The following is a 12,201-nucleotide window of genomic DNA, read 5'->3' as shown; positions in this document are numbered from 1 at the left end:
ATACATTTTTAAGATATTTAATTGAATTTAAACTTTTCGGTTTTTGTATCCAATAATGCCCTTACAACAAAATTTAAAAAATTAGACAGACACATGACACACATTTGGAGGTCAATTGGATTTGGATTTTTCGATATTTACACTCAATAATTCACTTGACTCAAAAAATTAAAAATTAGATGAGACACATGACTCAAAATTAAGATTTTAATTAAATTTTCTCTAAACTTAATTTAAATTAAGTATTTTGTTTAGCTAATGTCATAAAATTTATAAATTAATAAAAAAAACTTATTAAGAATATCATATTGAATATGGAAATAACTATCACAATCAAATTTATAAATCATTGAATTATAGTTTTTTTTTTTAATGATATTTGATAACTAATAGACTGAATATGTACATATATATATATATATATATATATTTTAAAAAAATTGTGGTTCTATGGAAGAACGAAGTTGAATCAAATTTTTTTTTTTTTGGATATAGAATTCTACTCTAGCCATTGATAATGAGGAGATATAAAATAGAATTTTAATAACATTAATTAATTAGAGATTAATAATAAATAGTTTTAGAAGAGTCGTATAATAACACATATAATTTCCATCACAATATGATTCTTACAAATAGATTTCTTTTAAGCATATTATAAGCAACTAAAGTGAACGGTAACTTTTTCCCAAATAAAAAAGGTTAATGGTAACATCCCTTGGGATGGATACAAAATATTTCTAGCAATTAAGGTGAAAAAAATCCTAGCTAAAAGAGAATGCTGAGAATATCCTTGGAAGCAATTGATCAAATGAGGCTAAGTTAAAGCTGCAAAAGAGTAAAGAAATCAAATTTAGCACCAACTTTGATAAGACAATAAATACTATAACAATTGTTATCCAAAAAAAAAAAAAAAAAAAACAATTACAACCAATTGAGCAAAATTGTTTTAGAAACCACTTTAAAGAAACTATAGAGAGCTTTAATTTCACAATGAAATATTTTAACTATATACAGTTTCATATGATCTAAAGGATATGGATAAGTGATTAGAGATGGCATCACAAAATTGTCTCTAACCGCCATATATGAAAGAAAAGCCAATAGGCAATAACAAAATGCTATTCTAAAAGAGAACCAAATAATAGCATCTGAAATCTACTAAATGAACAAATAGAAAAGATGAGAACCAACTTAAAAAGCAAAAATTATAATAATGATTAGAGCAAAACTATCATTTAAAATCAATAGCCAAATGGGTCTTCTGAATTAGAACCTAATAGTAAATCTGGGGATCCCCAAATTCATCAAAAACATGAAATTTAAACTCTAATCAACCACCAATCTATCCAAACCTATTGTATCTGAAATTTCAACTAAAAATTTTCTCAAATTTGAATCACACACACAAACCAAAATTCAATAATATCAATCAAAAAAATCAACTGGTACATACAATTCATAAGACATTAAATCAGATTTAAAAAGTAGAGAAAAAAAATGCCAATATGGAAATTTGTGGAGCTAGCTAATGTAGCATCATATTATGAAGTCAACCAAAAGTCAGAGGCTTTGGTTTTATAATATATATAGATAAGATAAAATTATTGAACATCATGAAAGCTACACAATTTTGAGAAAAAATATTGATGAATTGATAGCAAATTTCAATGTCATAGTCATAAAACTAAACATTCCCCAGATTTCATCACCAACCAAATGGGCCAACTATACATACCTGACTTACATAACTGTCTTTATCATCAATGACAACACATAGGTCTCTCTTACTCTCAAAATATACAATTCATTTATCATAATTCTAAAAATGCTCTGAATGTTCTGTCCTATGGGTTAGCATAAAAAAAAAAAGTATCTCACTTTCCTATTTTTAACACCGTGAGAATCATGAATAGAATTACTAACATAGGTTGATATTAGGCATCAGATTTATAAGCAAAATACCATTGCCAACAGCAATCTGCAAGAATTAAAAAAATCAGCAAAATGTGAGCTCATCCAAATAGGAAACCTACTGATATGAAATCATGCTCTTGTTGCATATGGTCTCCCAGTCAATTTTCACCTCTTGTTTTTCTACAATCCCCAATAACAAAAGTCACATGTCCTGCAAATCTATCCCACCCTACCTTTTTGTTTCTCCAAAGGTTGCAATTGCTAAATCCTATGTCAATTGTCCCTAACCTCCCCATACTTTATTCAAGAAACTCACTTCCAAAGGTGATTTCTTTCCTGCTCAAATCTCCACAATTGCTTACCCAACAAAATTGGGTTAAAAGTATCCAACTTTCTCACCCAAAATCTTTCATTCCGAGCAATCTCAAAAAAAAAAAAAAAAAATTGACAAATAGCACCAACATAAAGAATAACTTAGAAATCATCATAAATTAATAACAAAAAGGTAGGATGGAACCCTTCACTTACTAACCCAACAACTTTTGAGTGTAAATTTGCTTTATTAATAGAAAATTAAATAATAATTCCCAATGCCAAAGTTTACCTGTAAAAAACAGCAAAAATCATTCAAACAAAACCCAAATAACTCAACAGATCTTATGAAATTCGCAGGTTTATCCACCATTCTAAAACTCCAATAACAATGATTTTTGTAATGGGTTTTAATAAACAACTAATTTAACATATTTAGGTATTTAATTGTAATTTAGAAATAACATCAATTTTTGTTAGGTGTCTGCAACTGGATAATATAGCCCATCTTTTGTAATAACTCAATTAAATACACTTTCCAATCTCAATCCTAAATCCAAAATAAAAGAAAGCCAACAAATTCAAACTATTCTAAGTATGAATTAAAAGCAATGAGAATAGAGCTAAAGTCTAGAACCACATATTTACTACACTCTTGACAAAGTGACCCTCAGCCAAACAAAAAATCTTAAATGTTTACATCTCAGCACCAACAAACCAAACAAAGAAAAATATTAAATGTTTCTTATTTATATTTCTGAGATCAAAGATTAAACCCATCAAATTTCCTGTCATGCATGGGCTAGAACATAATTTCAAAAAATCATACACTCGAAACTGGTCCTTGCAGTAATAAAAATCTGATAGTGAAAGAACATTAGAAAATTCTATATGGAGCTCAACCATGAAGAACATCTCCTCCAATGCCTCAAGCAATCTCTTCCTTATCTTCAACACTACCAAACACTACAATAACAATCACCAGATTGATAACCTCTAAATATTTGCTCTATCCATGACCATCCTAAATCTCTTTCACACCATGTTGCTAGCACTGCAATGATATCCACCACCCCTAACTCTATCACCACAGCTACTATCATTAACGTAACGCTTCTCTTATTTACATATGTGCTGAATAACTATGATTTGTTTTACGCATTGAAACAAAAGGAAAACAAATAAATATTTGAAGTAAATATATAAAATAAAAACTTTCAAAAGGGTTAACTAATTGGTGCCTTCACAGAATCTTACCTTTGTGTTGCCAAAAAAAAAAAAAAAAAGAGGAAGTGCAATAGTATCACCCTGTAAAAGAGAACTGAACAAAGTAAGGCAAAATGGCATATCTCACCATACAAATGACATTTTGTAATAAGAAGACTACTTTTAGCCCATCCCAAATAGGTGTCAGTACGCTATTATTATTGTTATTGTTATTATTCCTAAATAATATCTGCCAGAAATGTCATTAGTTCCAGCTAGAATTTCATGATCTTGACTTTTTTTTTAAAAAAAAAAAAAAAAAAATCCAAAATCTTAATCACATGATTAGGTTATGAATTGTGAAATATAGAAAAAGAATACAATTTTGAAAATAGTTTCTCTTAAACAATATAGGATGACTCTTATAATCTTTTAAAACAACTTTAAAAAAAATCAAAACATAATGCAGCAAAAAAACTACTTGGCAATATGATATTTCTTTCACGGACTAATTGAGCACACTAACATACCATACACAAATGATACATGTTTTTAATAAAGATGTTCACAAAGAACACAATTGAAGGATGATTCTTTCATATCCAAGTGAGAAGCATTTAAGAAACAGGGCACCGAATGTCCAAGACAATACTTCCTAATAACTACAGTGACGAGTTGTTAAATGAAACTGGTGCAATCAATCATATAGTTTGTACCATGTTTCTCCGCATATTTTCAATGGATTTTAAAAAGGGACCATTCAAAAACAACAAAGGCAAATTCAAAATCAAAGCAACCCAAATATGCAAAATTGGTTCTAGATACCTAAAACCAATTTATGCCAAGCCAGCTAACCTAAACAAAATTTCCAACCAAAATCGCTTAATCAAAACTAAATCTAACCCATCTATTTAAACTAATTAAACAAAACAACAAATATTCACTCTGCAATTTGAAATCATTTCAGAAATATCAAACAAAATCTATCATAGAACTAATTTAAAATAGATAAAAATTGAACAGAACATTATTAACAATTAGTCATATGCAATAGAAAATTTTAAGAACTTAGCACAATTATTTTTTCCTATAATTTTAACCAACATGAGATCAAAACATGCATAAAAGGAAATAAACAATAATTGTAGCAGTAAGTATATGACAAATTGACAATCAAAATCAAATTAAATAAATCAAACTTCTTCAATCTCCCTCACGCTCTCTAATGGAAGGAGATGTCTGTTTTTCTGTCCTCTAATGGTATTTAAGAGTGTGGTTTAGAGGAAAAAAAAAAAAAAAGTAAAAAAGGAAGATAGATCTTGAATCAAAATCAATTCAGTTAAATACCCCAACCTAAGACTAAATCAACTCAAACGTTTAAAGCAATATAAAAATTAAAAAAAAAAAAAAATTACCGATAAAGGTTTCTAGCGTTCTGACAGGAAGATGATAGATTTCTCTTGTTACCAATGCTCTATCCAAATAACGAATTCAGATTCTCTCTTATTTCTCTATCTTTGCCATCTCCAAACCTAAATCATATATAAGCCCAAATTTCAAAATAACAAATCAAAACGTAATGTAACCCAAATGCCTATATAAAAATCAATCCAACCAAATTTCTCAAAACCTAAATCATATTTCATACCCATACCCAGATCTAAGAAAGAATGAAAAAAAGAAAAACTTACCGGTGGTAGTTCTCTCTATGTTTGTATCTCAATTCCTGCGTGCACCTTTAGGTTACCTCCAGTTCGAGTGGTATAATTCTGGCAAGTGAACGAACTCTGTCTCCTTCTCATCTCTATATCGCAAGGTTTTTTTTTTTTTTTTTTTTTTTTCCTCCTTCTCTATTTCTGTATCGCAAGCGTCGGTGTTCAGAGTATTCATAAGAGGAGAAACTGAAGTTAGAGTGAGCTTGAGTTTTGATTGGGAAAACATCGTTTCAGTTTGTTTTTTTATAAAGACAAAGACTCTCCAAACGGTGCACTGTACGGTTTTTTAAAGAATAAATTGTGAACGTGGCAGAATTTTAAGGGTTCATTTTTCCTATCATGGTAGCACCTCTTTAAAAGCTTCTGTTATTATCTGTACTAGCTTTTTAATTTGTACTATGTGCGGGAACCTTTTTATTTATATTTATTAGAAAGATTTTATTTTTTAATAATATTTAAATACACTTTTATCATGTAGTAAACACCCAACACATATCTCCATTTACAAATCTAATTACAAACACCATAGGCAGATACCAAAAACTAATTTAACCCAAATCTAATACAAAATACTCAAAACAAAATTTATTTTAAACCCAATACCATAATTAAAACCAAATTTAACTCAAATATCTAAATTTAAAACAATCCAACCAAGTGCATTTGAAGATGCTGATTCAGCATCAGCTAACTTTTTTATCTTTTGAATTCCAATGTGCCTCTACATTGCTTTTCGTGTGGTTATCTGCTCAATGCTCATTTCATATCTTAGTTGTTCTTTTTGTTCTTGCTCCTTTCCAATTGACCAAATATCGTTTCCCCTTTTTATTTTCCGCCTATCATGTCCCTTTTGTGAAGAATAAATATATACCTTTGTAGATTCCGTTCAACCCCAACATTTATATACTGCACAAAGTAAATGTATCTTAGAAGCTTGATAAGAAACTATAAAATTTAAATAAATAAATAAATCATAAATGCATATAAACCACAAAGTTTTATCATAATCTACAGTAAACAGTACACCAATTGTTTTTTCTTTTCTTTTTTTTTTATACATAGATTCATTGCGTTCTTGAAAGTGTATGGGGAGTTGTAACAGCAGGGTAGAATATGAAATTGCAAAAAGTGTACCCATATCTCCTTGCAATCAAAATCTATTGCAAGTTGGACTACAAATTTGGTTATACAGAACAAAGTAAATTTTCTTATACATTCACAAACTTATATGCTTCTAATTCCAGATGGAAGTTTCCATACCCAAAAAAAAAAAAAAAAAAAAACCTTAAGTAATACATGAATATTAACAGAAGTTCAAAGCCCTATAAAAGCTCAAATCTCTTATAACATTACACCAATATAAGAAATTTGAGTGGTTTATTCTATCTAGGCACAAAGTTAAAAGTAACCTCCAACTTTTTATAGCTTATCCAGACCTTCAAATGTTTTAATATGTCTATAAGTCTCTCATCAAGCTCCTTGATCTGTTCAACCTCACCCTTTGATATTTCAAAATTAGGGTCTGTTTGGATACAACTTATTTTGCTAAACTGAAAACACTGTAGCAAAATAATTTTTAAATGTGTAAATGGTACCGTGGAACCCATTTTTAACGAAAAAGTGGCTGAGAAGTGATGTTTGTGGGTCCGTGAACAGTGCACGGATGCACTGTTCACAGTTGAAAAGTCAACAAAACCGGCTCAAAAAAAAAAAACTGCTGAAAACGCAAACGTAAAACGCAAAAGCTGAATCCAAACCCAGCCTTAATATATGCCTGTCATTAAAAGAATAAATGCATTATTACTACCAGTTTTCTGAAAAGTAACATACTCAATATGCTTTAAAAAAATGCTAAAGCTTTATTACAATCTAGTCAAATTGACTAGATTGTAATATTAGTAATCAAAAAAATGGTCGTTGCATTTACAAAATTTTGATATATCAAGTGAAAAAATAAATCAAACAATAAGACAGCCCCTATATAGGGCACATAAATAAATGAAAGAAGGAATATATTCTGTGCCTTTTAGGTACTTATTTTTTATATATAGTGAAATTTGTAAGAGAGATGAGAGTAAGATAAAAGAATATGCGTTGATGAGAAAAGGAGGATTAGAAAACCAAAATATCAAACCGTGGTCTGTAATCAATCATAGAAACAAATATTGGAGTATAAAATCTAATCTTTTTTTTTTTTTTTTTTTTGATAAGTAAGAGTATAAAATCTAATCTTATTAGAAGTTTAATTCACTATTACCACTGCCACCACCAAATCTGTAAAAATCTCCAATGTAAGATCACATTCACAGACCCACAATTTTTTTACGAATATACTTTCAAAAACACCGAGCCACCTCTAAATCAAACCCAAATTCGCTAAACTAATAATTCATTCTCAATGACAAATTAAAAATTTTGTAGAAAAAATCCAAACTCTAATCTCAATTCACAAAGCCACCAAGAATCATAAACAAACCAAACCTACTAATCAATTTCCCCTAACTTTCAAATACATAATCTTAAAGGCCATTGTAATTCAATTTTATAAATAAAAATATATAAGGGTTCCAACTTGGAAGACCTATAAGAATTAGAGTCTAAAAGTTCATTTTAAGATTATGTTTCATGTTCTTAAAAGAAGAGAAAAAATGATTATGAGGAGATAGAAATAGGGATTTACCGCCAAACTTTCTATGGATTACACGGCCAAACTGTCATGGATTTCAATAATGAAATTTTCTATTTTATCTACAAAGCAACTATATTGGAATTTTTGGAATTCTCATTTAACTTCATCCAGCAGAGATGCCATGGTTGAAAAACATACACAAACACAGATATCAACCCAACACACACTAAATGTTGCAACTCTATCACCCAAAACAAATCAAGAATTGAAGTGAAATGAACCAAAATACTCATCTAATCTTCTTCATCTCCAGGGTAATATAACCTTGGATTGTACAACTTCTTTTTTTATTCAATTTCAATTTCAAGGAGATGGAGAGTCATCGTTGCATCAACAAAAATCTAAAGAAACAAATTTGTTAGGTTCTAAAGACTTAAGTTTTTATGTATTTAGAACTCTAATTTGTATTGTTGGCAAACCATGATAAAAACAATGTGTTTAGAAGTGTTTTAGTCTTGCTCAAAGTTGTGCATTTATGTAAATTTGGAATCGAGCTTAATGTAGAAAAGATTAATGCATTTCGATCTGGCTCGATCGATCGAAGCTTAGGCTCTATCGATCGAAGCTCGGTAGAATGTTTTTCTGCAGAATTTTCCAACTCCGCCCTAGTTGTTTTAAAAAGTTTTTAGGGTTTCTTATTTGTCCTAAGTATAAAAGGCAAACCCTAGCCACATTTTAGTGTTGCTCATATTGCGGTTTGTGTAAATCTCTTGTGAGATCTAGAGGAGTTTTCCTTTACACAAACTTAGGGTTTTTCAAGGAGAAGATTTATCTACACCTTGATGATCAACTCAATTGCTGCCATTGAAGTTTAAAAAAAACACAAGCGGGTGTACTTGTATCTGGTGGTGAATCCAAGAAAGAAGGAGTCCGTGGATTCGGAGCTTGCACATGGTCGTGTCAGTAAGTTCTACTAGTGGGTAGTAATAAGAAGTTGAGCGTGGGGGCTTGTAAGTCTTATTGTATGAACTTCAATTCTTTCAAGATAGTGGATTCAAGTTTACCTTGAGGATAGTTAGGTTAAATCATCCCCAGGTTTTTATCGGTTTGGTTTCCTAGGTGATCATATCTTGTGTTATTTATCTTTCCACTACTTTGCATGATATGATCTTTATTATTGTGATAACCTAGTTTTGTTAAATTGGACTAAGTAACAACTTGGCTAATTACCTAGGTTAAATCAATTGTGTTTTAAGGGGTCTAAAAACCAACAAGTGGTATCAGAGCGGGTAGCTCTTTTGTTTTAGATCTTTTGATCTAAGAGCTGATCCTTGACCCCTGTTGTCATGGATAATTTGAAGTATCTTTCTGATCATGTTTCTGCTCATGCTTCTGTTGATTTTATTGATGCTTGTGAAACTCTTCGTAAGGAATTATTGAAATCTATGAAAATTGCTAAGAAATTCAAGGAAGAGTTAAAATTGGCTAATCTTGAAAAAGAGGAATTGCTTATTAGATTAGATGAATCTAATAAAAAGAATGAATTTTTGAGAAATCAAATTTCCTCTCAAGATGAGAAGATGAAAAGCTTGGAACAAGAGTTGGTTAAATCTAAAGCTAAAATTGAAAATTTGACTAGTACCAAGTCTATTGTTGATAACAGAAGTGTTTCTGTTTCTCTTAAGCCTAAAACTGAGAAAGTTTATATCCCTCCTTTTAAGAGGAATAATAAAGAAAAGGCTTATTTTGCTAGGTTAGACAAAGGTAAAAGTTCTGATGTTAACGCTGAAGTTTCTAAACCTATGTCTAAACCTACTGTTAGAGAGCACAATAAATCTGTTTTTGTGCCTACTTGTCACCTTTGTGGTGTTGTTGGTCATATTAGACCAAATTGTTTTTTGTTGAGGAAAGAACCAAAGCCTGTGACCAAAAACCCCACTAGGAATACTGATGTTCCTAAATTTGTTCCTGTTTGCCACTTTTGTGGTGTCCGTGGTCACATTCGTCCTAATTGTCATAAACTGAAAATTAAGCATTCTATGTTTCAGTCTAGGATTTGTGATGATATTTCTCCTGCCATAAGTCCATATAAATTGTTTCGTATTCTTTTGAAAAATTTGAGCTTGTTGGCTTGTGAAAGGAATTTGCAGGATTTTAGTCTTTCTCAGAAGATTGGTGTAATCTCTCAAATACACTCTGCTTCACATGGATTTTCACCTACAAAGCCGAAGACTTGTGCTAGATGGGTGAGAAAAAATTCTCCAAGGTGACTGCTGCTGACTTGTCCCTGATTTAATTCTTTCAATTGTTTGTGGACATGTCTTGTCTCTGTTTTTGGTTGTTTTGTTTTTTAGGTTGTTTTTTATTTTAAAAAAAAATCCAAAAACATTAAAAATTTTCAAAAAGACAATTTTTTTTTTTTAGTCTTGTTTTATTTTTCTTGAGGATTACATGAATTATGATATCTCTCTCTTGATTTAGAACATACTTGACATTGTGGAGAAACTTGGATAGTATGTGTTATATAAGTGCTAAGCTATTTTTGATGTTGTGTGAGTATGTACTAATTTGTACATGTACTCAAGGGTTAATTAAGAAATTGATATTTCTTGTTTGTGTATCCTTTATAGCTTAGTTAAGCACTGTCATGCATTTTGCATTTGCATTGTTCATTTAGCATAATATGTGTTTTTTTGTTTTTGGTCATATAGTTTTTAAAACCAAAAAGAGTTTGTGTTTTGTATTTCACATCTTGGATTTATAATCAAGGATTGGCCATATTATCTTTACATAACAAGTTTATGTACCTTGTTTAGCTTTGATGAGATTATTTATTGCACTTAACTAGTTGAAGCTTTGTAATGCATGTTGTGTGGGAAAGATGTTTATGGTGTTTATCACTTTGTCTTAATCTTGAAGTCACATGTTATTTGACTGTCGGACTTGATCCTTTTGAGAAAGGCATAAATAACCATCTCACCACTATCCACTAGTCAATCATGAACACCTTAGTGCATATCGTAAGATTTTTTGTTTGAGAAAGTGTAGCACATGCACAAAAAGAACATAAGGTGTAGCCTCGGTTTAATTGCTTAATGCTTAAGATTGGTGTGTACAATTAGGCTTGATGCCAAATCACATAATTAAAATTGGTGTGTAGATTATCCTGGCTTTTTAATAAGTTTCTGAATAAATTAAAATTGGTGTGTATATTATGAGGCAAAATTCAAGAAACTTACATGATTGCAAGCTTATGTTCTAGGAGATGTGGGAGTTATATGATGTAACTCTTTAGGTGATAGTCTCTTTTAAATTCTATGTGATGAATTTTGTAGAATTTGTGATTGATTGCTATTCACATATCACCTCACATGTATCTCAAGTTTTTGCTAGTTGCACACACTACACAAGTTACTCTTTGCTAAGCTTGGTACATTATATTGTGTGTGATCTTGTTGTGGCCTTCCAAGATTAAAAGTTCCTTGATTTTAATGCATAATGTGTTTAATGTTTGCGCTTTGAGGACAAATTGATTGAAAATCTTGATTTTGGAAGATCTAGGTTGAATTCAAGTGTTTTTGAAAAACTTTTCGTCTCATACTCATACATTTTTTTATAAAACAATGTGCTTTGAGGAGTTTCTGCATTAAAATGCTCTGTTTTTCAAAAATTTGTTTTTTCCAGACTTTCGATCGATCGAACCTATTTTTCTATCGATCGAACCTATTTTTCGATCAATCGAAATTGTGATTAAAATTTTTGGTTTGAGTCTGCCTGACTCAATTGATGTTCGATCAATGCTCGATTGATCAAAACTGAAAAATTTCAGTTTTTAAGTATTTGACCAAATTTTTTTTATGCATCATTTATATTTAGGATTCACATGCATTGCATTGTTTTTGTATCTATCTTGCAGTTTTGTAGTCATATCTCTCATTGTTTTCACACATAACATGCATACACTTTGCTACATTGGGTACTCAACTCGATCAAAAATTTGATTGATTAATTTTTGAGCTATGTACTTTCTAGTATATGGTTTTTTTTATGTGTGAACTATAGAAAATATTTTTCTTAAGAGATATGATGGATAATCAATGTGCAAATATTTTCTCTACTCATGCAATTGTTTATGGGTCACATAGTGCCATGTTTGCATTTTATTGAAAGAGAGAATATTTTTTCTTCATGTATATCCTCAACTTAGTTTTTTTTTACGAACTTGGTTTGTGTCTTTTTATTTATCCCCACCCCCTTTATTTTTCCCCAAAATTGTTTTTCCCAAAACTTGTTTTGTTTTTCCTATTTTTATAGGGGGAGAAGCTTGTTTTTTCCCTTTGTTGTTCTTAGGGGGAGTTGTTGCTCTTCATAGGGGGAGTTGCCTCTATTCTCTATAGAGCTGGATTCATTTGTTTCCTTGAT

The 12,201-nt window shown here is 30.4% G+C and overlaps 1 long non-coding RNA gene across 2 annotated transcripts; it reads right to left on the bottom strand.

Moving 5' to 3' along the window:
• Positions 1 to 572: 572 nt before the first annotated feature.
• On the bottom strand, positions 573 to 5,372 carry LOC115987040. 2 transcript variants are annotated; one of them, XR_004090957.1, is made up of 4 exons: positions 5,127 to 5,372; positions 4,851 to 4,967; positions 3,487 to 3,537; positions 573 to 828 (listed from the first exon to the last, which is right to left on the bottom strand). It is a non-coding gene; the product is annotated as an uncharacterized LOC115987040 (long non-coding RNA). The 2 variants fall into 2 exon arrangements; XR_004090958.1 differs by lacking the exon at positions 3,487 to 3,537.
• Between the last annotated feature and the right edge of the window lie 6,829 nt (positions 5,373 to 12,201).

The sequence above is a fragment of the Quercus lobata genome, chromosome 4 (genome assembly GCF_001633185.2).
Source record: "Quercus lobata isolate SW786 chromosome 4, ValleyOak3.0 Primary Assembly, whole genome shotgun sequence".
Classification (NCBI taxonomy): domain Eukaryota; kingdom Viridiplantae; phylum Streptophyta; class Magnoliopsida; order Fagales; family Fagaceae; genus Quercus; species Quercus lobata.
Note: the sequence above shows the minus strand (reverse complement) of the source record. Positions and strands in the feature narration are given on the sequence as shown.